The sequence below is a fragment of the Aquarana catesbeiana genome, linkage group LG02 (assembly GCF_042186555.1).
Source record: "Aquarana catesbeiana isolate 2022-GZ linkage group LG02, ASM4218655v1, whole genome shotgun sequence".
NCBI lineage: Eukaryota > Metazoa > Chordata > Amphibia > Anura > Ranidae > Aquarana > Aquarana catesbeiana.
In genome coordinates, this window is record NC_133325.1 from 147,763,815 (window position 1) to 147,790,520 (window position 26,706).

General features: G+C 42.0%; 1 protein-coding gene across 20 annotated transcripts in view; it reads left to right on the forward strand.

Moving 5' to 3' along the window:
• HOXC4 (homeobox C4) overlaps window positions 1–26,706 on the forward strand; it is a 152,243-nt gene that overhangs the window by 101,731 nt on the left and 23,806 nt on the right. For 2 of the 20 annotated variants that reach the window (XR_012241514.1, XR_012241515.1), the window contains exon 2: window positions 5,507–5,573. The exons of the other annotated variants lie outside the window; for them this stretch is intronic. The gene's annotated coding sequence lies outside the window, so the exon portion shown is untranslated. The remainder of the gene's footprint in view (window positions 1–5,506; window positions 5,574–26,706) is intronic. 20 annotated transcript variants of the gene reach the window in all.

The following is a 26,706-nucleotide window of genomic DNA, read 5'->3' on the forward strand; positions in this document are numbered from 1 at the left end:
CACGCAATTACATATTTTTCCATTGGTTGTGTGGTCTGATTGTTAGAAGCAATATTTATATCACTTGGGTTGCCTGAAAATATCAAGCCAAGTAGTGATGCAACTGCTTATGTTTAGAAAGAAGTAATGTCACACATAAGATATAGCCTGTGTTTGGAGATCTCTGATGGCTTCGCTGAGATTTGGAAACAGTGGTGTGACTTGCAGCATATGACTCACTAAAATAGTGTCCACACTTGAATTTCTAACTGTGGTCAATGTAGAATTCATCTGGAGAAGACGATGGCTGTTTAACACTTGCCGACCTGCTCCTGTACATATACGTCGGTACTTTAAAGATGGATATCTCGGTAACGGCAGCAGCTGCTGCCACAACTGAGGTATCCATCTTTTCAGGAGCCGGTCATGTTTACGATAATGGTGATCTCTGCGGCGGATTCGCCACAAACTCACTGTTATCGGCGGTGGGAGATGTGCCACCGCCCTCCCGCCACGATCCGGTGCCCTCCGCCGCTTACCAGAGCCATCGGCAGCGGAGGAGGCGATCGCGTCTGTCCCCTGGGCTGACATGGAGACGAGTGAGGGTAAGATGGCCCTCACCTGTCTCTATGACACTGCAGGGTGGAAGCGACGTCAAAACGTCACTTCAGCCCATAGCTCTTAAAGGGCCAATTTATTTTTTTTATTTTTTTAAATGACAATTTTTTTTTTATAATTGCATTTAAGTCTAAATATGAGATCTGAGGACTTTTTGACCCCAGATTTCATATTTAAGAGGACCTGTCATGCTTTTTTCTGTTACAAGGGATTTTTACACTTCTTGTAATAGGAATAAAAGTGACCCATTTTTTTTTTTTAAACAGCGAAAAAATAAAAAAAAAAACAAGTAAAATAAATCAGAAAAAAAAAAAAATTTTAAGCACCCCGTCCCGACGAGTTCACGCGCAGAAGCGAATTCATATGTGAGTAGTGCCCGCATATGAAAACGGTGGTCAAACCACACATGTGAGGTATCGCCACGATTTTTTCCCAAAAAAGTGCGCTTGTAAGACCGCTGCGCAGATATGGTGTGAAAAAAAGTATTGCAATGACCGCCATTTTATTCTCTAGGGTGTTAGAAAAAAATATATAATGTTTGGGGGTTCTAAGTAATTTTCTAGCAAAAAAACTGTTTTAAACTTGTAAACACCAAAATCTCAAAACGAGGCTAGTCCTTAAGTGGTTAACCACTTCAATACAGGGCATTGTCACCCCCTTCCTGCCCAGACCAATTTTCAGCTTTTAGCGCTGTAACATTTTGAATGACAATTGCGCGGTCATGCAACACTGTACCCATATGAAATTTACATCATTTTTTTCCCCACAAATGAGCTTTCTTTTGGTGGTATTTGATCACCTCTGCAGTCTTTATTTTTTGCGCTATAAACAAATAAATAGCGACAATTTTGAAAAAAAACACTATATTTTTTACTTTTTGCTATAATAAATATCGCAATTAAAAAAAAAAAATTTCTATCAGTTTAGGCCGATATGTATTCTTCTAAGTATTTTTGGTAAAAAAAATTGCAATAAGCGTATATTTATTAGTTTGCGCAAAAGTTATAGTGCCTACAAAATAGGGAATAGATTTATGGCATTTTTATTATTATTATTTTTTCTACTAGTAATGGCGGTGATCTGCGATTTTTATCAGGACTGCAATATTGCAGCGGACAAATTGGACACTTTTGACACATTTTTGGGACCATTGACAATTATATAGTGATCAGTGCTATAAATATGCACTGATTACTGCATAAATGTCACTGGCAAGGAAAGGGTTAACACTAGGTGGCAATCAAGAGGGTAAATGTGTTACCTAGAGAGTGATTCTAACTGAGGGGGGAGGAGACTGACTGGGGGAGGTGATCGATTGGTGTCCCTATATACAAGGAACACACGATCTGTCTCCGCTTCCCTGGCATGACGTGGATCTGACAGGATCTGACAGGATCTTGTCACAGAGCAGCTCCCTGCTCTGTTACAAGCAATCGCGGGTGCCTGGCGGACATCACAGCCGCATGAACGACGCGGCAGGCGGGCTCGCCCCCTAGACGGCCAGGAAGCCGAGCACGTCATACGATGGCCCGCCCAGGATGAGAGAGCCACCTTGAGGCCGTCATATTACTATACACGGGATGGGAAGTGGTTAAAATCTTTTTTTTTTTAACTCAAAATTTTGTTTATGTGGAATATTGTTCTACCTTACTATAAAATAAAAAGTATTGTAGAGGTTACTTGATCTGTGACCTCTTTACACCACTTTGCCGTTGAACTACTTTGTGATCCTCCATATTTTGCAGCAGGAGGTATATTATTCCAATTACAAATCTGCTTATGCTTCTGTTTCTGTGCTCTACATGAACTTGTTGGCTTAACTTACTTTGTGGTTTGAATACCTCCAGTTGCCTACCCAAATCTGCAGATTCATTTAGAAGCACACTGGGATCCTCAAAACCTGGGTCACACTATTATCCAAATATCAAATCCAGTTCTGGTCTGTTTCCTCCTGCCTTTGCCTTCTGATTGACTGATGAACTCACCTTTCACATTAGGTGGCCAACAGGAAGGTATAGGAACAGGCAGACCAGAAATTAGGTGGCCAACAGGAAGGCATAGGAAGAGGCAGACCAGAGCTTGACCATGGAAGCTGTGGACATTATTTCCATAACAGGTTTTTAGTTTTGGGATACTGCAAATGCAAGCAGGTACATCTATGAACCTGGGCTACCCTAAAGAATAAGGAACCCATTCACATAAGTGTAGATTTACTAAAATAGCAATCAAAATACAGTCTTGGTATCAATGATCACTGGCAAAGCATCCACATATTTTGGCCAGTCTTTTTTGCCAAATAACAGGATTATATAGGGTCAATGCAATGCATTCATAAACACCATAATTACACTTAAGCAGATTTTCTATCCTCTTTGGGGCAGTTAGTGTTGCCAAAGAAAAACATTAATATGTTTGATAGTTGATGTTCCCTTTTTTTTGTAGATAAAGGTCAGTAATCACTAAATAATTGCAGAGAATTTCAACATGTTGGAAAATCAGTACTTTTGGTAACATGCATCCAATGCTCACAAATGCTTATTATTGCTTGGTATTTAGTAATAGTTGCTTAAAGGATAACAAAACCCAATAATAAACATGAAATAAATTGCAGCTAACCATGCATTAGATGTGCTGGCTGCATTGGAAAATATCTGTTGACCTAGCCAGTAATGCCGTGTCCCTGTGACTTCCTGAGAGCTAAAGAGAAAGCAAAACGGTCTTATCTTTTTTTTTGTGTAAGCTACTAAACACCCCATCCCTAATATATTGGCGATCACCAAAGGCCAATGACCAAAGTTCATAGTCCAGCTTGCATGGCATCCATGGCTCCCTCCATAGATTCAGTTGGTGAGTACAGCCAACCAGGGACAAGAAATGTGTTGTTCACAAGATTACCATGGACAAAAAAAAACTGGAAAAAAAGGAACCTAATGCAGCCACATCATCTGAGAACTATAAATTTAAAATTTATCTATCTATTCATCTAAGAATATTACATTTTTTGTTCTTGGGTTTTACACTTTGATGTTAAATCGCTCCATAACCCAAACAACAGGTAATGCTGGAGAGGTTTTCGGTCCATCGGTACCTCTGTCTGTCTAATAATCAGATTATAGTCATGCTGGAAAACCGGAATTTGATCAGCCCTTGCAAAGGCTGCAATAGTGAATACAATAGTGTAGCGGGGAGATCCCTGCATCACACATCGCTATTGTGGCTACAGGGATCTGTCTGTTTTCTTTTGTTCAACCTGCTGAAAAAACATGCACACCTATACTCTGCTTTACAGATCCCTCCATCTACACTAAACAGCTCTGCTGGACAAAAATCTCTTGCTGGCTATTGTTTTCTGACAGCCAGCACCTATGGCTGTCAGAATACTAGAACAGTGACTACAGCTGATTGGCTGCAGTCATTTGCTTGGCCAACAGTTTTCCACCTAGCTCCTTCAAACGTCAAACTGATGTTTGTCAAGCCAGGTGGTACTGGCAGGGCCACCCCTCTCATTGGATAGGAGAATGGTAGGTGGACAGAACAAAGTCTGTTGAATCTTGCTAATGAAGGCCTTGTGCTTTTAAAGGTCTAGGGTGGCTTATAAGTTCATTTTAGGGCAGGTAGTCCTCTTCTTGGTTCTTAGTCACCCTCCCCACTGGTGTCATGTTGATGAAGACATTATTTCCTTACGTAATTTTGCATCTGAATACTTAAAAATATGTTATGGTCCAATTAAAAAAAAAAAAAAAAGATTCTGTAAATACTGCTCTATAGGCGTAATCGAGTCCTTTGTAGATTTACTTATTACTCTGATGTGTTTCAAGGGGATGGACCCTCTTCCTCATCATGTGCATCTGTGCTTGATTGATGCCTAGGTCTCTGTATGGGACTTCCATATCTTGGCCTTGATGTCAGCACTTGGGTTCCAATATATTCAATTCTTTTTGCCATATTACTTTTTGTTAGTATGTTTTTTGCACTTTTTTTTGAGTGGTAGTAAAATGTGAAAGAAAAGAAAAAGCTTTCCCCATGCAAGGAAATGTCGTAGTGGGAGTCATAGGCGGGAATCACGGGCACAGCACAGCTCTCTTAATGGATGGCATGCCGTCCATTGAGAGCACATTGCTCAAGCGGTGATGTCACTGGCTGCTATACATGTAAATATCTCCTAAACGGTGCATGTTCAGGAGATATTCACAGTATCTACAGGTAAGTCTTGCTATAGGTTTACCTCTAGGTACAAGATAAACATAAGTGTTTACTACTGCTTTTAATAAACATTTTGTTGGTGGTAGCACCACATTTGGGTGTCCCCTTATTCTAAGAAGTCTTCCAGATTTGCATATGTTCTCTCATCAGACTCGCCACCAGAAGATATTCACCTGCTGCTATTCCTATCGCAGATAGATCCCCAGCCAGCTGCTGTGTGCAAGCAAACCAGTCGTTAATGCTGGATAAAGTAACTGACAAAATATGGTAATATTTGGTCAATGGCGTCACTTAGGATCCTTCGCTGGTTTGTTTAAAAACACCAGCTGCCCAGTAATCTATTATTTTGCAGTGGTATTGCAACCACCACAAAAGGTTGCCAAAACAATAAAAGCTAAAATACATTCTTCTTTCTGTAACCATGAAATTATAGTAATTCTGGGGATCTTTGGACCTGTTTCAAAGGACTTGTGTTGCTGCACATATGCAGATAGCTTTGGAGCTTTATTTAGAATTTATTGCAGGTGCATTTGGTCTGCATTTGACCTACTTTACGCTTCTTTTGCACTCTCATAAGCTTGTATAGGAAGAGGAAGAGTTCTGAAATGAAAAAAAGCTTGTCAACATAGACCCTTACACTGTTTGTGTGCAATTCCAGAAATGTAATTACTTGCTCAAATGATTAGCTCGCTGTTTCTCCCAACAGAATTCTCTTGTTGCAACACTAGGACGGATCATGTGACTTTAGTAGGCAGACTGTCTTACCTATTAAGGTAGGTCCCATGCACATTAGACTTCCTGTGTTCAGGCATTTGTATCTGGGCACATACTGCCCTAAATGTAAAAACTGCTAGGTGCACCATCCAGCCCTGTCCAGCAGCAGCAATTGTCAACCTCTCATACAATTTAAAAAGGCTGTTATGGGTGGGGCTGAATGGTGCTGGATGGTGCACCTGTGCTCTCCATCCACAGCTAAATGCTAGAGGTCCATACACCAGGGCTAGTTGCCCAGTGTGCGTGGGGCCTTAGTATTAAGGACATACTGCATTGCATTAGTCAGTTTTGACAAGAGTTAAACCCTACAATGGAGCGTTCTAAAATCCATGCAGTATATATAGCTAACAGAGATTTTTTTTTCTCTTAAAGCGGTAGTAAACCCTAAGAGCTAGTTTACACTTGCTTCAAAACATGGCTTCGGACAAGCTTTGTTAAAGCTCTTTGAATGCCAGTCAAAGCTCCTGTGACTAAATAAAATGGTTAGCTTACAGTCCTGTTTACACCTTGCTTTTGCTTGGTGCTTTGATGAGGCTTTGATGGATCTTCTATGGAGCTTCAATGAGCCTTTGTTGGGGCTTTGGTGGGGATTCGTTGAGGCTTTGTGGGGCTTCGATGAGGCTTCGGTGGGGCTTTAGTGGGGCTTCAAGCGAGCTTTGCCATAGACTTCTATGGAGGCTTTGAAGACGCTTTGAAGCACCACTAAAGCTACATGGGGTATAATTTTGGAAAAGAAGCCGAAGCAAAGCAAAAGCAAGGTGTAAGCAGGACTGTAAGCAAACCATTTTATTTAGTGGCTTTGACTAACGTTCAGAGAGCTTTAACAAAGCCTGTCCGAAGCCTTGTTTTGAAGCAAGTGTAAACTAGCCGTTAATGTGTGTTGAAGCCGAAGCAAGTGTAAATGAGCACTTAGGCAAAAAAAAATTCCCCCTGCAAGGCAAAGTCATAATGTGCTAGTATGTATCAGGCACAGCACACAGCTTTGAAAGAACAAAGTGGGTATGCCATTCTTTCAGAGCACATGCGCCGGTGACGTCACTGGATTCTGCTCACTAAAATATCTCCTTAAAAGATTAACATTTAGGAGATATTCATTTAACCTACAGGTAAGCTTTATTATAAGCTTTATTATAAGCTTACCTGTAGGTAAAAATACAAAAATAGAGTTTATTACCACTTTAATAAAAGTAGGGTTATCCTTTAACAACTGACCACCCTTTATAGCTACCATTAAGACATACTGGTCATTTACACATGTGCCCAGTGGGAGCCCGTCCATACGTGGCGCAGGGGCGCTGCCCCCCTAATCCACATACCCGGCCCTTAATCTACATGCAGGGTGCTGGACGTATGGATTCCAATGGTGTTTTCTTTTTGAAACACATGATTAGAGCCTGAGGCTCTAATTGGCTTCAAAAAAGGGTGGGCTCGGGGCGCAGAGCACTGTGCTCTGAGCCCACCCACTTGTGTGACAATAGTGAATTAATATTCGCTATTGTCTTCCTGATTCTCCTCTCAGCCAATCAGGAAGCAGCTCCTGAGACCCGATTGGCCAGGGAGTCTTAGGACTCCCAATCGTATCTCAGGACACACTGGCCAATCGTGTCTCAGGACACACTTCCTGTTCAGCCCAGAGAAGAACGGAGAGGAGAATGGCCCGGCTCTTCATCCCCCTGCCTTCTAAGTTAAAGTGGATATAAACCCACTCTCATCCTTTCTAAACTACTGCCATAGTGGTTATCTATAAGGATATACATGCTTCCTGCATGTATCCTTACCTGTCAAATGTCTCCCCTCTGTCTGTTATGAGGCCCGAAAACTTGCAGATTCTGTGGGTAAGTCTGTTGTCTGGAGCTTGGTGGGTGGAGTCGCGATGTTAGTAGACTCCCCGCCCACCTCTACACTCCCCTTGTCAATATGCATTTTCTCCTGTGTATTTCTTACACTGCTATGATCACTAACATCCAGTCAAAACCCAGAAAGGTCATCATATGACTTCAGCATGCCCAATCATGCTGAGGTGTGGAGCAGCCAATCCTGGGAGAGCTGGAGAAGAAAGGATGAGGGGATCTGAAATACACAGAATGCCTCTCTCAGGCTCCTGCATGAGATATGTAAATCACCTGTCACTCACAGCAAGGGGGAGAAACAGACTCCTATTCCTCTGTCTGTCCTTTTTTATCTCCCTGAAAAAAGATAAGAGGACTGCTCAGAGCTGGATTAACTCTTCGTGGCAAGACTGAGCACAGATGACATGAAATCCTGTACTGTACAAGGTGCAAGCCTTAATTTAAAAAAAATAAAATTCTGGTTTACATCCGCTTTAAGGTCAGTCTCCGCCGTCACCTTCTCCTCCACCTGGGGGGTGGTGTGTGCTTGCAGCGATCACTTTCTCCCATTGGGGGGTTGCGTGTGGTGATCGCTGCCTTCCCATCCATCCGGGGAGTGCCACAAACATTGCCTATGCCCAGCAGTATTGTTAGATTTATTCCTTTTGTAATGCTTCATAGACGTCTCTACCACAACTTTGCCAGTAAAAGGGGTTTCTTAAAACTGAACTCTGGGCAAACAGCTAAATAAACAGATAAAGAACATATAAAGGAACTGTTTTACTAACCCATTAATTTGTTTTTCTGTCCACCGAGTCCTGCTGGATGGCAGCTCTGCCATACAACACATTCCTGTTGAGTAGGACAGGAGAACTGATTTTTCTTTGCTGCAGTTAAAGTGTTACTAAACCCATAACAGTAAAATCAGTCTGTATATGCAGAATAGCATGCTTGTTATACACACTGTGGAACCTAAGGGGTTTATCCTCTGCATTGTGTAAAAAGGCTGTGTGATCCTGTCTCTCTGATCCTCCTCTTCTTCCACTGATTCCAGACCATTTCCTGATAGAACAGAGAATTAGGGGACAGGCTGCACATGCTCAGTTTGGTGTTTATTGCTAGAGTTTTTTCTTTGGTGTGTATTGCTAGAGAGTGCATGTGATCAGCACAGGGCCAATCAGCACTGCGCAGACAGAGGGTCAGGGGAAAATGAAAACTCCTCCTACAAGCTTTAAGCAGATAGTGATACAAGTCACAACGCTGCTCTAACTGCTGATGAGAAAAGCTATTTATCAATTTATATTTACTAAAACAATTGCATTTCCATGTTCTGTGTAATGTGGAAGACCAGATATAGTGAATGCAGGGTCCTGGGTTTAGTAACACTTTAAGCAACACTTGCAGGTTTTGCCCCTCCCCAGCCTGTGACAGGACAGTAAAAGGAGAAGCAGCACATTGATTAGCTCTCTGTCACGCTTCTATATATACTGTATATAAAACAAACGGCCATGCTGTGATGAGTCATGTTCAGAAATATCCATATTATTTGATGTAAGTGGAGAGGAAAATGCAGAGACCAGTGCTGTCAAAGAGGAAGGAAGCATGTAAATTCCTTCAGGAATGATATGTAAACCATTTCAGCACTTTCACATTGTCAGACAGATAATTATGTGATTTTTGTTTGAAGCAGAGTGTGTGTGGACAGGGTCTTTCATATGATGGATGGCGAAAGAATTAAGTTATTTCACACAAATTTGCTTATAATTTTGCCTTCCCTCCAGTTGTTACGTGTTATTAATATTAATACCTTGAATCTCACAGGTATTTTAGTAGAATGAATTTAAAAGATCAGTTCATGTGGATTGTTAACCTATGAGAGGTCTTGACAGTTAAAGTATAACTAAAGCCAAAAAACTTTTTTTTTTTTTAGTTTTAGGTAGAGTGGAGGGGGATTACAGCATCTGTCAGGTTTGTATTGCTGTTTGTGCCCCCATTATGGTGATTCACCTTCTCTGCTTGTCCTGTTTACCATTATCATAGAGATTTCGGGTTGTCACCAGAACAGGAATAGGGAAGAAATCTTGCAATGGCGACAATAGTTCTGATGACCCTGGCGGCACCTGGTTTTTCCTCGCTTTGGTAGGATTTTCTCTCAAATTCTGTTTTGGCTATGGTACAAGAGGTGAAAGGGAATCTCCCTAATGAGACACAGATGGAAAACATTTACAGTGGTTATAACTTCCCTTACTCTATCTGAACTGAAAAAAAAAAACATTTTTTTTAGTTCTACCTCAAAGGTGGCCTGCCATTTTTATAATATTACTGATAAGGAAATCACAGAAAGTGATTGTCCTGTCCTTTTATTGTATATTTTTTCCACTATACTTAATGCCATATAATAACTCTTCACCTTTCGTTCTTTCTTTTATTTTACCATTCAAGTAGACTTGTACAAACATACTAAAAATAGTGTCATGTAAATTATCTCACCTCGCAACCAGATAGACTGTTTTCACTTAAAACATCTGAGATATATTATACCATAGATATAGTCAGGGGTGACCTGTCCATTAGGGGCGCACGGGGCCACCCCCCTAATCCATGCGTCCAGCCCCCTAACCACCATGCAGGGCACCTGAGATTCTAATTGGCTTTAAAAAAGGGTGGGATCGGGGAGCAGAGCACTGCGCCCTGAGGCCACCTGTTGTGTGATATTACCGAATTAATATTCGCTAATGTCTTCCTGTTTCTTCTCCCGGCCAATCAGGAAGCAGGACCCCATTGGCCAGGAGTCCTAAGACCCCATTGGCCAGGAGTCTGAAGACCCGATTAGCCCGGAGGGGAAGCGATGGCCGGGACATGGAGGAGACCGAGGGGGGAAGCCATAGCCGTGCCTGCATGGGATAAGTGCAGGGCTGATGGGGGCCTGGCGGGCGAGTTGTTGTCAATAGTTTGTGGTGGCAGGCTCGAGCGATGGGGGGGGTTAGTGTGCAGTGTCGAGCTGGACCGAAGTGGGATCTGTGTTCAGTTCTGTCTGCTGCCCCTCAACTGATGGAGCACCAGCCGCCACGGGATATAGTTATACAGTGAAGGAAAAAAATATTTGATCCCCTGCTGATTGTGAACATTTGGCCACTTGCAAGGAAATGACCAGTCTATAATTTTAATGGTAGGTTTATTTGAACAATGAGAGACAGAATAACCACAAAAATATCCAAAAATATCCAGAAAAACACATTTCAAAAAAGTTAGAAATTGATTTGCATTTTAATGAGTGAAATAAGTATTTGATCCCCTATCAATCAGCAAGATTCCTGGCTCACAGGTGTCTTCTATACAGGTAACGAGCTGAAATTAGGAGCACTGTCTTAAAGGTCTGTGGACACCTGTCCACAGAAGCAATCAATCAGATTCCAATCTCTTCACCATGGCCAAGACCAAAGAGCTGTCCAAGGATGACAGTGGCAAGATTGTAGACCTACACAAGGCTGGAATGGGCTACTAGAAGAACGCCAAGCAGTTTGGTGAGAGGGTGAGACGGTGACAACATCTCAACATTTTATCAAACGTCAGCCTCGAAACCTTAATAACTTGGAGAGGATCTGCAAAGAGGAATGGGACAAAATCCCTCCTGAGAAGTGTGCAAACCTGGCAGCGAACTACAAGAAACGTCTGACCTCTGTGATTGCCAAGAAGGGTTTTGCCACCAAGTACTAAGTCATGCTTTGCGAAGGGGTCAAATATTTTTCTCACTCATTAAAATGCAAATCAATTTATAATTTTTTTGAAATGCGTTTTTCTGTATTTTTTCATTGTTATTCTATCTCTCACTGTCAAAATAAACCTACCATTAAAATTATAAACTGATCATTTCTTTGTCAGTAGGAAAACGTATAAAATCAGCAGGGAATCAAATACTTTTTTCCCTCACTGTATAACTGTCTATCTATCTATCTATCTATCTATCTATCTATCTATCTATCTATCTATCTATCTATCTATCTATCTATCTATCTATCTATATATATGTAAATATATATATATATATATATATATATATATACAGCCCTCAAAAATTGCACTCACTTGTGCGCATTTTGCGAGTGGATTTTGAGGGATGGTGAGCGTGGGCTGCCTGGGAGCGAGGGGGGGCAAGCACCACCGGCCAGTGGGTTGTATGGGAGTCCTTCTCCCAGCACTCACAGAGGGGAAGAGAGAGGAGAGAGCCGGCTGGATAATCAGAGCGCAAGGGACATCACTAGCGGCTTTCATTTCAATAGCCGAGTGGTCACGGGTAGGCAGCATGATGGACACGGGTAGGATGTATGATGGACGCGGGTAGGCTGCATGATGGACACGGGTAGGCAACATGATGGACATGGGCCAGGCTGCATTGGTGGACACAGGTGAAGCTGCATTGGTGGACACAGGCGAGCCTGCATTGGTGGACACAGGTGAGGCTGCATTGGTGGACATGGGCGAGGCTGCATTGGTGGACATGGGCGAGGCTACATTGTTGGACACGGGTGAGGCTGCATTGGTGGACATGGGTGAGGCTGCATAAAAAAAAAAATTCTGCATAAAACATTGGGTGAGGCAACTGGTGGCGTATAACCCTTGAGGCCAACTTCACAATTATATGTACCACTATCTATCTCTGAATCTTATATGTATTTCTGCTGCAGGTGTCTCCCTTGTATCAATTTTTCATACATTTTTCAGATAGTTGAGGAAAGAATCTATTCTATCTAAAAAACTTTGCAAAAGAAAGAATTAGGTAGCTGGAGTAAAGAGAGGGGAAAAAAAGGGGAGGGGTTGGTTTGGGGATAGGAATGTAGAGGTAGAGAAGAAGGGGGTATGTTAAGGAGAAGGGGGAACCTTACCCTTTATCTCTCAGCATCCAGTTTTTGAGGGGGTGGAATACTGCATCTCAAATGTTTCCATTTTTATATTTGGTTGCAATAAAGAAACCATGGGGTCTAGATTTTCCAGTATTTCTCAGACTGATCTTCCAAGGTCATAGCAAGATTTTCCATCTGTTGGATCTTTTTCACCTTCTCAATCCATTGTGATTTTGTCGGTGGGGCAGTTTGCTTTCACATTGTTGGTATGCAAGCTTTTGCAGTGTTTACATAGTGTTTTAGAAAAGAGCTCTTATACTTTTTAATAGATAAAGGGGTATCATGCAACAAATATGCTGATCGGTTCCTCACCAGAGACACACAAAACTCCTCAAGCCATGGCCATTCCCCAAAAAAATGTAAAAGAGTGCCCTCCACCTGAAGATATCATCAATAATCAGTGACCTGTGTGAACATTCGATTAAGTTTTGTGCCACCTTGTAAGTAACTTATAGTTCCCTTCTTGACATTTATAAGCTACTGAGCAAGGAGAAGTATGAGTTTTTTGTTTTTTTTTATCTTGGGTAAATTAAGTGTTTAGATCCCTCTCCTGTTGTTGTAAAAATGCAAAGCCAAACATAGTTCCCACCTCTATAAGTATGGAATTAAGTTGTGAAAGGATGTATCATGCTGGTGTATGAGCTAGGCAAAATTGGGTGCGGCAACCTTTACTGTTTTTCCTTCTTTTGATAGATTACAAAGAAATGTCGCTAGTAAAAATTTTATTCAGGCATGTATTTTAATTCCTGTTTCTGATGTGGTCATACGGCGATTGTTCTAAGAAAAGTGAACTAGTTGATAGGATCCTTGTGCAATAAGGGTCTTTAATACCTTTATTGATGCTCCCACCAGTGGGTGCTGACTTATGGTTAACCTCTCAACCATGTCAGAAAGTCATGGCAATCCCACCAAAGGCATTTCAATCAGTGCCTTTTCCATTCTAACCCATGGCTTTGAGTTGTACTGTGTCTGGTAGTCTAGAGGTCTAGCAGTCTGGTAAGATGAGCTGCTTTATGGTGTTTGACTGGGTCTGGGAAGCCTATTCCTCATTTAATCTTAGGTAGTGTCAGGATAGATCTTTTTAATCTAGCTGTTTTTTTGTGCCAAATGTTTTTCAGGAAGTTGGTTCTTAGGCCAAGAAGAAACCCGGATGGCAATTTCACTGGAATCGTTGGAGAAGGTTCAGAAGTTGTGGCAATATATTCATTTTAACTATATTATTTTGTCCAAACTAGGTGTATGCATCTCTATTCCAAAACTTTAGGTCTTGTTTGGTTGTCTTTGCCAAGGGGCTGAAATTTACATGGAGATTAATAGGTATAGTGGTCCCCAAGTATTGTATATGGGATGAATGTTTAAAAGAAAATAGTTTTCTGATTTGGTCTCTATCCCTATCACTTCTGACTTACAATAATTTATTTTGAAGCTTGATAGTCTACTGTATTGATATAATTCCATTAGTAAATTTGGAAATGATATTAAGGGGGATGTAATGAAAAAAACTCATCCGCTTATGTAACCAGTTTATGTGTACCTAGATGAGTTTGTATGCCAGCTTTGTCATTATGAGACCAGGCAACTTGAAAGAATTGTTCCAGGGTAAGCAGAAATATAAGAGGCGAAAGGAGGCAGCCTTGTCATGTGCCATTCAGTATGCCAAAATGGGTAGATATGGGTTCATATATTTTGACTGCCGCTGAAGGTGTTGAATAGAGTGCTAATAGCTGTTGATGCATGTAGTCACTGAGCCCTATATGAATTAAGGTAGCCTGAATGAAGTTCCAGTCCACTCTGCCAAATGCTTTTTCAGCATCTGTTGACAGGAAAACTAACAGGACATGTTAGTTTGGGCGTAGCGAATCGCATTCAATACCCATTGGGTATTGTCCCTCACTTCCCTACCTGGTGTAAATCCCAATTGGTCTGGATGCATTATGTCAGGGATAAACAAGATTAATCTCGAAGAAAGAAGTTTTGTGAACATTTTCAAATCTTCATTTAGCCGTGAGATAGAATGGTAACTGGGATAGGGTTGGAATGACTGAAATATAATCCTGTAGGGATTCTGTTGGAAATGTTTTGGCCTCTCTTATAGAGTTGTAAGCATTTAGAAACTTTTGTGTTAAGATGCCCTTAAAAGGTTTTATAATAGGCCATTGTAGCAATCTGGGCCTGGCGCCTTCACTGTTTTAATAGACTTAGGAGCACTCAAGATTTTCTCTGTAGTGATAGGGCCTTCTAAGGTCTTTATGGCTTCATCAGGGAGTTTGGGTATACCTGATGTTTGTGAAAAATACAGGGCAGCAGCTGATCTTAAAATTGGGTATATTGGATTGTACAATATTTTTTATTTTATTTATTTATTGTTTTTAAGGTTGAACTGGATGGACTTGTGTCTTTTTTCAACCTGACTAACTGACTAACTATGTAACTATGTATCTTTGTGAGTGGTTTGTATGTGATGGTGTTGCATCTAAATGATAGAGAGAAGAGTAATATGTTTTAAATGCATCGGCGATTCCTGGAGAATCCTGATTTATGTAGTCTGATCTCTTAATTTGAGAAATGTAGCATGTGCATTCGATCACATTTTGCCAGGTTTGTTCCCATATTCGTGGAATGCACATCTACAATGCATTCATTTCACCTTGGCTTTATCAATGAGCAGTGAGGACTGGCCTGACGGACCAAATCCGGCGGACAATCCGATCATGTGTGGGCTTCACCGGACCTTCAGTGGACTTTTCCAGTCGCAAATCTGACAGACTTTAGATTTGGAACATGCTTCAAATCTTTACGTCGTAACTCCGCCAGACCCAGAAATCCGCTCGTCTGTATGCTAGTCCGACGGACAAAAACCCACGCTAGGGCAGCTATTGGCTACTGGCTATCAACTTTCTTATTTTAGTCCGGTGTACGTCATCACATACGAATCCGTCTGACTTTGGTGTGATCGTGTGTAGGCAAGTCCGTTCGTTAGAAAGTCTGTCGGAAGTTCGTCAAAAGTCAGTCCGCTGAAAAGTTTGTCGGACCAGTCCAGTCGAAAAGTCCGCCCGTGTGTACGAGGCATAAGAGTTTTGAGTTTCTCTTCTAATTCTCAATCGATCAACTTCTCATAAACTGGCCTCTTGGTAAATCTTTGCTTGATCAGCACATGTAGCCAATAGGCTGCATGTGCAGATCTGTGTATTCTGATGGTTGGGGTGTCCCGCTGTCAAAATACAATGATATAGCGAGAAGGATTCCCACATCCACATCAAACGAGTGGATGGGGGAATCGGTTCAGTTTTTTTTCATTCAGTTGGCCGGCTGAACAAAAAAAATCTTAACAATGTATGGTCAGCTTTATTCTTATACGTAGGTTCTTAAATGGAGGATTGGTTTAGCTGCCATTGCTTTTTTCAAACCATGTTTTCTCCTATTGTTAAGGAGCTATGTATGGGTGCGTGGTCTGATAATGTAAAAGAAGCTATTTTTTGCAGACCGTAGACATGAAAGGTCATTCTGTTCAATAAATATATAATCAGTCATGGTGTATGCTTGGTGGTTGAACAACTAGAAGTCTATTTTTACTGACTTTTAAAAAAATAAGTTATATATATATATATATATATATATATACAGTATATATATATATATATATATATATATATATATATATATATATATATATATAAATTGGATTGAGGGTCTATGTACTGAAGGGTTGTTTCTAGAAACATTAAAGGTATCTGAATGCCTCCTATCCCTGTTGTGTGCTCTTTAGTTATCTTTTTTATTGGTTTAAATCCTGTATTTGCATTTATTTGTGAAAGAAGTGTAAAGCTGGCCATACATAAAAGCCATTGGTAATTCTATGAAGAATGATCTGATCTTTGGACAATATTTGCTTTAAACTGATATGAGCAACCACTGGACAATGCACATCAGGTGAGCTCCAATGAGAGCAGTACACTTTGAGCGGGCTTATTCTGTTTAAATGATATGCCTTTCATGTTTTTTTTAGATGTTTCATGTAATGTAGACCAGCTTGATGTAAATAATCTTATCAGTGTTTGCTATTGTTTTCAAGTCCTTGTTTCTGTGTATAGTTTCTGGCTGTAGCTGTACATAGGGGCAACCATATTTGCTTATTACTTATATGCTTTCTGCTTTGCAGTTCTACACAATGGTTGTGCTTTACTATTTCCTCTCACAGTTCGAGTCTAGGGGTGAATAAGGTTAACCATGCTCTCCTCAATCATCCAATTACACCTTACCAAAAAATTCTGTTGTATTTTGTTCCTTGCACATAATTGGGTAGGTAAAGGGGACAGACCCTCACCTGATTTCCCAAGCTAAGTGAACATTTAATACTCCTTTAGTAAATCAACCCCAATGAGTTCACTAACCCATAGGGATTGGTTAACCTCCCTGGCGGTATGATTATTTCAGATTTTTGATGCTGAAAGCGGTACAATTATTTTGCACAGAAATTTGGCGTTTTATATTATAGGCCTGTAATTCTTAGGAATAATTCACTTAAATCTGTCCAAACAAGAGTCTAGTAGACATCCCGGGTATGATAAAGTTTGAAAAACGCAATAAAAAATTATAATATAATAAATAACTATAAATAATTATAACAAATAATAATATAATAATAATAAAAATTATTCAATAATGTAATCAAATCAAAAACACTGAAATTTGCTCAGTTACAGAATTGTCGCTTTTGTTACTTTTAGTGTTTGATGACGGATTTCCCCACAAATCACTATCACTCAATTCTGAAAGTGATTCTAATTTATTATCGCTGTTTTCTAGCTGGTCTAAAGCCACTTTTGATGTAAAGGGACAGTTTTTGTTGCTATGGACAATCTCCAGTTTCCAGGCAGAAAGAACAGTTTTTATAATATAAAACTGCATGCAGGACACTGGACAGACCACTAGGGGTAAAGGGGATGTGTAATTATTTGATACAGTACTGTAATCTGTAAGATTACAGTATACTGTATCTGTACTGTGTGTTTTACTTTTTGAATTTGGCGCCGAACTCCATCCCCGTGCGTCGCAGCGCTCACAGGGAACGGAGCTTGGCACTGTGAATCGAGCGAGACACGGCGGCTCACAGATCACAGCGGGGAGACATCGAAGGATCCAGGGGACAAGGTAAGTAACCTCTACAAGGATCCTGCGATGCGATCCCGAGTCTGGTTACCACTTTTGATATTGAAAATCCAACCCGAGCCAGACTCGGGAATACGGCTAGGGGGTTAACTAAGACCGTGTTCACTCTGAATTCCCATTCACCTGCAATTCAAATTTAAAAAAATTGATTCTTGCTAGCACATTATTAAAATATTAAAGTGGACACAGCATTTTATTAGCATTAGCTTTGTAACATGAACATTCAGTTAACTAAGTGAATAGTCTTTACTCCTTTAGTAAATTAACCATGCATTTCCAGTGTGGCTGATATCTTATCTTCCTTTAGTAGGGATGAAGAGAGATGGTGGTGGCTAATCTACTCTGTCTCTACTGGTTGATCTAAAAAGTTCTACATTTAATATATTAACAAAAATATATAAACTATATTAAAATATGGAAGAACAAACATGTAAAAAGCTGAATGTGCTGTAAAAGAACTTTAACCAGTTCCGGACCGCCCACACTTACTGTGGCAGGGCGGCCCGGCTGGCGAAACAATGTACCTGTACGTTGTGTCTTCTTCTGAGTCTGTGGCACACGCGCGTGCTGCTAGCGAACCCACTCCCGCTGTGATTGGGGACCCGCCAATCGTTGACAGGAGAGGCAGAACGGCGGTCGGCCTATGTAAATAAGGCAGACCGCCGTTTTGTCAGAGAGAGATGGAGATCTTGTCTTTCCGCTAAGCAAAAACATGGATCTCTGTCTTTCTCCAGTTAAGCCATCTCCCACACAGTTAGAAAGCACTCCCTAGGAGCACACTTAACCCTTTGATCGCCCCTGAAGTTAACCCCTTTCCTGCCAGTGTCATTAGTACAGTGAGAGGGCATTTTTTTTAGAACTGATCACTGTATTAATGTCACTGGTCCCCAAAAAGTGTCACTTAGTGTCCGATTTGTCCACCTCAATGTCGCAGTCCCGCTAAAAATCATTGATCTCAATTACTACCGTAGTAAAAATAAAAATAAGATTGCCATAAAAATATCCCATAGTTTGTAGACGCAATAACTTACCAAAAACATGTAGCAGAATACATATTGGCCTAAATTGATGTAGAAATTAGATTTAAAAAAAAAAAAATTTATTGAATATGTTTTATAGCAGAAAGTAAAAAATATATATTTTTTCCAAAATTGGCATTTTTTTTTTTATAGAGCAAAAAATTAAAACCGCAGAGGTGATCAAATACCACCAAAATAAAGCTCTATTTGTGGGGGAAAAAAAGGACATACATTTTGTTTGGGCACGGCATTGCATGCACGCTCAATTGTCAGTTAAATCAACGCAGTGCCGTATCGCAAAAAATGGCTTGGTCATGAAGGGGGTGAAACCTTCCGGGGCTGAAGTGGTTAATGTACGTACTGAAGTAATAACCCAAAAAAGTCGATAAGTTGTCCACAAGCTCTCTCGATGGTACCGATATCTTCACCCGGCCTTCCTCTGGGTTTTGGATCAGCCATCTCGATTCCCTTATCCCGGCATATAATGAAAATGTACACTGGGCTTTGCATGTGCAGCTCAGGGATAATTTTCAAAAGGAAGATTAACAGGTGGGTAAGAGTACTTTATTGCAAAAGTGACATAGTAGGGTTGTTTTACTAAAGATAAATAGGCTGATCACTCTACAAGGGAATTTTCCCTTAACTTGTTGAATTAGGTGAAGCTCTGTTGACTTCCATCATCCAATTAAGCATAAATACTGTTTTTTATTTTTCTTCCACATGAATGGCTATTCTTTGCAAAGTAAAATGTTACCACATTCTCTAAGCTAAGGGAATATTCACTGGCAAAGTGAAAATTACTTTACAAAGTTAACAGCTTATTCACCTTCTGTAAATCAACCCCAGTATGTCTCTTCTGCAATAAAAAGACTGCCTGGTACCATTTTGTTTAATTTTGACTAATTTGCAAACTACAAGTACAAAGTGTACTTGAAATTGCACTGAAAGTGCACTTGGAAGTGTAGTCGCTGTAGATCCGAGGGGGACATGAAAGGAAAATAAAAAGAAACATTTTAGCTTGCACATGATTGGATAATAAAATCAGCAGAGCTTCCCCTCATTTCAGATCTACCCCTCAGATTTACAGCGACTGCACTTCCAATTGCACTTTCAGTGCAATTTCAAGTGCACTTTGCCACTTTGGATTTGTAGTTTGCACTTGTAGTGCAAAATGGATTTGCCTTTTGTAAATAAACCCCCCCAAACCCCCCCCCCCCCCCCCCGTGCCTGTTCCTGTGGCAATGTGGATGTTCACTAATCTTGGTAAATAAGGTGAAACAGTGTTTACTCTTTAACCTACCTGGCGGTATGATTATGTCTGTTTTGTGATGCTGAAAGTTTTGCATGGAAATTTGACGTTTTATATTATAGGCCTGTAATTCTTAGAAATTCTTAGAAATAATCTGTCCAAACAACAGTCTAATAGACATCCCGGGTATGATAAAGTTTGAAACAAAAAATCATAACTTATAAAACAATAAATAACTATAAATAATAAGATAATATTAATAAATGTTATTCAATACATTTTATTCAATAATATAATCAAATGAAAAACACTGAAATTAGTCCAAACAAGGGTGTAATATTACTAGTCACTGCATATTGGTTCAGTAAACATCTCGGGTATGAAAAATTTTGAAACATGGGACTGCACAAATGGAACCTGGTTTCCTTTCTGATTTTCATAACAGTGCAGGTACTATGGACTGTACTCATTAGGCACACGTCTTTTTTGTCACACCATCGCAGTGCCATCATTTTGCCTTTCTGCCAGGCAACCATTTCTCCAGTCTTCAGCTTCTTACTGCCAAACATTGGCAGTATGTTGTGCCGGTTAGCCCTAACAGTTCCATAGGCATCCGTTTTGTTCTGCAGAAGAAACTCATAAAGTTCAGGAGATGTGTAAAAGTTGTCGGTAGTTACGCAATAGCCCTGATTTAGCAATGGCTAAATCAGTGAAAGAACGGAAGATGTTGCCATTCCATAGTTGCTGTATTTTGGGTTGAATTTTGTTCCTTTACCAGTGTATAGGACAGAATAGGACAGAATTCCAAATGTAGCCAGTTGACGATTCGCATAGCATGAAGGATTTTATGCCAAATCGTGCTCTCTTTGACGCTCTAATTCCGCTCTAATTTATCCCAAAGGTATTCTGTCAGGTTGAGCTCAGGACTCTGCACAGGCCAGACAAGTTCCTCCACCCCAAACACGTTCATCCATGTCTTTATGGACCTTGCTTTATGTATTGGTCCAAATCATTCGGTGGAGGGGGGATTATGATGTCGGGTTGTTTCTCAGGGGTTGGGCTTGGCCCCTTAGTTCGACAATTTGGACAATTTCATGCTCCCAACTTGGGAACAGTTTTGGGATGGCCCCTTCCTGTTCCAACATGACTGCGCTCCAGTGCACAAAGCAAGGTCCATAAAGACAAGGATGAGCGAGTTTGGGGTGGAGAAACATGACTGACCTGCACAGAGTCCTGACCTCAACCCGATAAATCACCTTTGGGATTAATTACAGTAGAGACTGCGAGCCAGGCCTTCTTGTCCACATCAGTGCCTGAGCTCACAAATGCTCTTCTGGAAGAATGGTCAAACATTCTCATAGACACACTCCTAAAACCTTGTGAACAGCCTTCCCAGAGGAGTTGAAGCTGTTATAACTACAAAGGGTGGGCCAACGCAATATTGAACCCTTCGGACTAAGACTGGGATGTGATTAAAGTTCATGTGCATGTAAAGGCGGGTGTACCAAAACTTTTGACAATATAGTGTATTTGTACCAGGGCCAAATTAGACTGGAGCCAAATAACCTACCAACATGCCTTTAAATGTCAAAGGAAACCAGAGTACCCAGAGGAAACCCACACAAGCACAGGGAGACTGTGAAAACGTAATGCAGGTAGTGCCATGGTTAGGATTCAAACTGATGTCTTTAGTGCTGAAAGTTACTTTGTGATAGCCAGAGTTTGCTTAGAGCCCTTGCACACTGGGGCGGTTTGCAGGCGCTATTGCGCTAATAATAGCGCCTGCAAACCGCCCCGAAAGTGCCGCTGCTTTCATTCCAGTGTGAAAGCCCCGAGGGCTTGCACACTGGAGCGATGCGCTGGCAGGACGATAAAAAAAGTTCTGCTAGCAGCATCTTCGGAGCAGTGAAGGAGCGGTGTGTATACCGCTCCCTTACCGCTCCTGCCCATTGAAATCAATGGGACGGCGCGGCTATACCGCCGGCAAAGCGCCTCTGCAGAGGCGCTTTGCGGTGGTATTTAACCCTTTCTCGGCCGCTAGCGGGGGGTAAAACCGCCCCGCTAGCGGCCGCATACCGACGGTAAAACGCCGCTAATAATAGCGGCGTTTTACCGCCGACGCCGCCCCCCGCCCCAGTGTGCAAGGGCTCTTAGGTGCCTCAAATATGAACACATAAAAAGATAGCTTTACTATAGGGATCATTTCCATTCTTGCTTGTGTTGACCTCAAATACCCAGGTTCAGGGGAAAATAGGAAACATTCAAAATAAAGATCAATTAATAAAAAGAGAGGCTCATTTTAAACCCTGATAAAGGCATACACCAAAATCTATGTCATACCAGTCCAGACAGCAGTGTCATCTATCCCTCTACATATGTCTGTATACATAGTTACATAGTAGGTGAGGTTGAAAAAAGACACAAGTCCATCAAGTCCATCCTATGTGTGTGATTATATGTCAGTATTACATTGTATATCCCTGTATGTTGCGGTCGTTCAGGTGCTTATCTAATAGTTTCTTGAAACTAATGATGCTCCCTGCTGAGACCACCGCCTGTGGAAGGAAATTCCACATCCTTGCTGCTCTTACAGTAAAGAACCCTCTACGTAGTTTAAGGTAAACCTCTTTTCTTCTAATTTTAATGAGTGCCCACTAGTCTTGTTAAATTCCCTTCCTCAAAAAAGTTTTATCCCTATTGTGGGGTCACCAGTACGGTATTTGTACATTGAAATCATATCCCCTCTCAAGTGTCTCTTCTCCAGAGAGAACAAGTTCAGTGCGCGCAACCTTTCCTCATAACTAATATCCTCCAGACCCTTTATTAGCTTTGTTGCCCTTCTTTGTACTCGCTCCATTTCCAGTACATCCTTCCTGATGACTGGTGCCCAGAACTGGACAGCATACTCCAGGTGAGGCCGGACCAGAGTCTTTGTCTCTGGAGTTAATCCCCTCTTTAATGCATGCCAATATTATGCCAATATTCTGTTTGCTTTGTTAGCAGCAGCTTGGCATTGCATGCCATTGCTGAGCCTATCATCTACTAGGCCCCCCAGGTCCTTTTCCATCCTAGATTCCCCCAGAGGTTCTCCCCCCAGTGTATAGATTGCATTCATATTTTTGCCACCCAAATGCATTATTTTACATTTTTCTACATTAAACCTCATTTGAAGTTATTTCCCTGCTTAGCTTAGTATCATCCGCAAATACAGAGATAGAACTGTTTACCCCATCCTCCAGGTCGTTTATGAACAAATTAAATAGGATTGGTCCCAGCACAGAACCCTGGGGAACCCCACTACCCACCCCTGACCATTCTGAGTACTCCCCATTTATCACCACCCTCCGAACTCGCCCTTGTAGCCAGTTTTTAATCCATGTACTCACCCTATGGTCCATGCCAACGGACCTTATTTTGTACAGTAAACATTTATGGGGAACTGTGTCAAATGCTTTTGCAAAATCCAGATACACCACGTCTATGGGCCTTCCTTTATCTAGATGGCAACTCACCTCCTCATAGAAGGTTAATAGGTTGGTTTGGCAAGAACGATTCTTCATGAATCCATGCTGATTACTGCTAATTATACCGTTTTCATGACTAAAATCTTGTATATAGTCCCTTATCACCCCCTCCAAGAGCTTGCATACTATTGATGTTAGGCTAACTCTGTAATTCCCAGGGATGTATTTTGGGCCATTTTTAAATATTGGTGCTACTTTGGCTTTTCTCCAATCTGCTGGTTCTATTCCAGTCAGTAGACTGACAGTAAAAATTAGGAACAATGGTCTGGCAATTACTTGACTGAGTTCCCTAAGTACCCTCGGGTGCAAGCCATCTTGTCCTGGGGATTTATTAATGTTAAGTTTCCCAAGTCTAATTCTAATTCTGTCCTCTGTTAGCCATGAGGGTACAAGTTCAGACAGCAGTGCCATATATCCCTCTACATATATCTGTACATGGGTCAAGACATCAGTAACATACACTCACCGGCCACTTTATTAGGTACACTTTGCTAGTACCAGGTTGGACCCCCTTTTGCCTTCAGAACTGCCTTAATTCTTCAGGGCATAGATTCAACAAGGTGTTGGAAACATTCCTTGAGAGATTTTGGCACGACATGACAACATCACGCAGTTGCTGCAGATTTGTCGGCTGCACATCCATGATGTGAATCTCCCATTCCACCACATCCCAAAGGTGCTCTATTGGATTGAGATCTGGTGACTGGAGGCCATTGGAGCACCACAGTGACCTCATCGTCATGTTCAAGAAACCAGTAGTGAGATGATTTGAGCTTTGTGACATGGTGCATTATCCTGCTGGAAGTAGCCATCAGAAGATGGGTACACTGTAGTCATAAAGAGATAGACATGGTCAGCAACAATACTCAGGTAGGCCGTGGTGTTTAAATGATGCGCTGTTGGTACCGAGGGGCCCAAAGTATGGCAAGAAAATATTCCCCACACCATTACACCACCACCAGCCTGAACCTTTGATACAAGGTAGGTTGGATCCATGCTTTCATGTTGTTTATTTTAAATTCTGACCCTCCCATCTGAATGTTGCAGCTGAAATCAACTCGTCAGACCAGGCAAAATTTTTCCAATCTTCTATTTTCCAATTTTGGTGAGCCTGTGTGAATTGTAGCCTCAGTTTCCTGTTCTTAGCTGACAGGAGTGACACCCGGTGTGGTCTTCTGCTGCTGTAGCCCATCTGCTTCAAAGTTCGACGAGTTGTGCATTCAGAGTTGGTATTCTGTGTACCTTGTTTGTAATGAGTGGTTATTTGTATTACTCTTGCCTATCTATCATCTCGAACCAGTCTGCCCATTCTCCTCTGACATCAACAAGGCATTTTCGTCCACACAACTGCCGCTCACTGGATATTTTCTATTTTTTGGACTATCCTCTGTAAACCCTAGAGATGGTTGTGCATGAAAATCCCAGAAGATCAGCGTTTTTTGAAATACTCAGACCGGCCCATCTGGCACCAACAACCATGCCCCATTCAAAGTCACTTAAAGTGGTTGTAAAGACAGAAGTTTTTTTTTATCTTAATGCATTCTATGCATTAAAATAAAAATAATTTTGGGTGCAGCAGCCCCCCTCAGCCCCCCTCAGCCCCCCTAATACTTACCTGAGTTCCATCTAGATCCAGCGATGTTGCATGAGAGACTCAGCTGTCCGGGACGCCCATCCTCATTGGATGAGACAGCAGTGTGCTGGCATTGTCTTCCGCTGCTGTCAAATAAAGTGAGGCGAGAAAGGGGACGGGGGTGGGCCATGGCTCAGTGTCTGAATTTACTTGGTTTGGGTGCCCCCTATAGCAAGCTGCTTGCTGTGAGGGGAATCAACAGGAGGAAGGGGCCAGGAGCACTGAAGAGGGACCTGAGAAGAGGAATAACCTAGGGGACAAAATTGCCCCTCCTTGCCCCCCTGTTGCGATGCCATTGCTATGGTCCCTATCTCACATTCATACATACACATACTAGGGTCAATTTAAATAGAAACCATTTAACCACTTCAATACCAGGCACTTAGACACCTTCCCGCCCAGGCCAATTTTAAGCTTTCAGCGCTGTTGCAATTTGAATGACAATTGCGCGGTCATCCATCACTATACCCAAACAAATTTTTTATCATTTTGTTCCCACAAATAGAGCTTTCTTTTGGTGGTATTTGATCACCTCTGCCGTTTTTATTTTTTGCGCAACAAATAAAAAAAGACCGAAAATTTTTGAAAAAAAACTAAGTTTTTCTTTGTTTCTGTTAAAATTTTTTGTAAATAAGTAAGTTTTCTCCTTCAATGATGGGCACTGATATGGCTGCACTGATGGGCACTGATACGGTGGCACTGATGGGCACCGATGAGGTGGCACCAATGAGGTGGCACTGATGAGGTGGCACTGACGGGCACTGATGATGGGCACTGATAGGCGGCACTGATGGGCACTGATAGGTGGCACTGATGGGCACTGATAGGTGGCACTGGTATGCGGCACCGATGGGCACTCATAGGTGGCACCGATGGGCACTCATAGGTGGCACTGATGGGCACTCGTAGGCGGCACTGATGGGCACTCGTAAGTGGCATTGATTGGTACATATGGGTGGCACTGATGTGTGGCACTGATGGGCACTGATAGGTGGGCACTGATGGGCACTGATAGGTGGACACTGATGGGCACAGATGGGCACTGACAGGTGGCACCGATGGACAATGACAGGTGGCACTGATAAAACATTGGGGGCATTGCTGGGCAGATCTTGGACATAATGGTGCCAATCAGTGCCCATTTGTGGGCACTGATTGGCACAGATTGGGCACATTGGGCACATGTGGATGGCCATGGGGTACATACCTGGCCATCCACATGTTGCCCCTTCCCTGGTGGTCCTAGTGGCGATCCCTGGTGGTCCAGTGTGGTGATCTGAGGGGGGGCTGTGCTGTTAAACAATCAGCGCAGACCCCCCCTGCCAGGAGAGCCGCCGATCGGCTCTCCTCTAATCGCGTCTGTCAGATGCGAGTGAGGAAGAGCCGTTTAACGGCTCTTCCCATTGACAGTGTGATCAGCCGTGATTGGACACGGCTGATCACGTGGTAAAGAGCCTCCGCTGGAGGCTCTTTACCGAGATCGGTGTAGCAGTGTGCCAGGCTGACACACCGCTCCACCGATCGCCGCGATGCGTGCCCCCTGGGGCGCGTGGCGGCGTGTTATCCTGCTGGACGTCATATGACGCCCAGTCAGGATAACAGAACCACTTCCCGGACGTCAATCCGCTATAGGGCGGGCGGAATTAACCTGCCAGCATGTCTTTGGAGTGTGGGAGGAAACTGGAGTACCCGGAGGAAATCCACGTAGGCACAGGGAGAACATGCAAACTCCAGGCATTTATTTTGGTGCTGAGTGTTCCCCAGTGATGATCCCTGAAGTAAAGAAACTAGTCATTTCAGAAGTTACA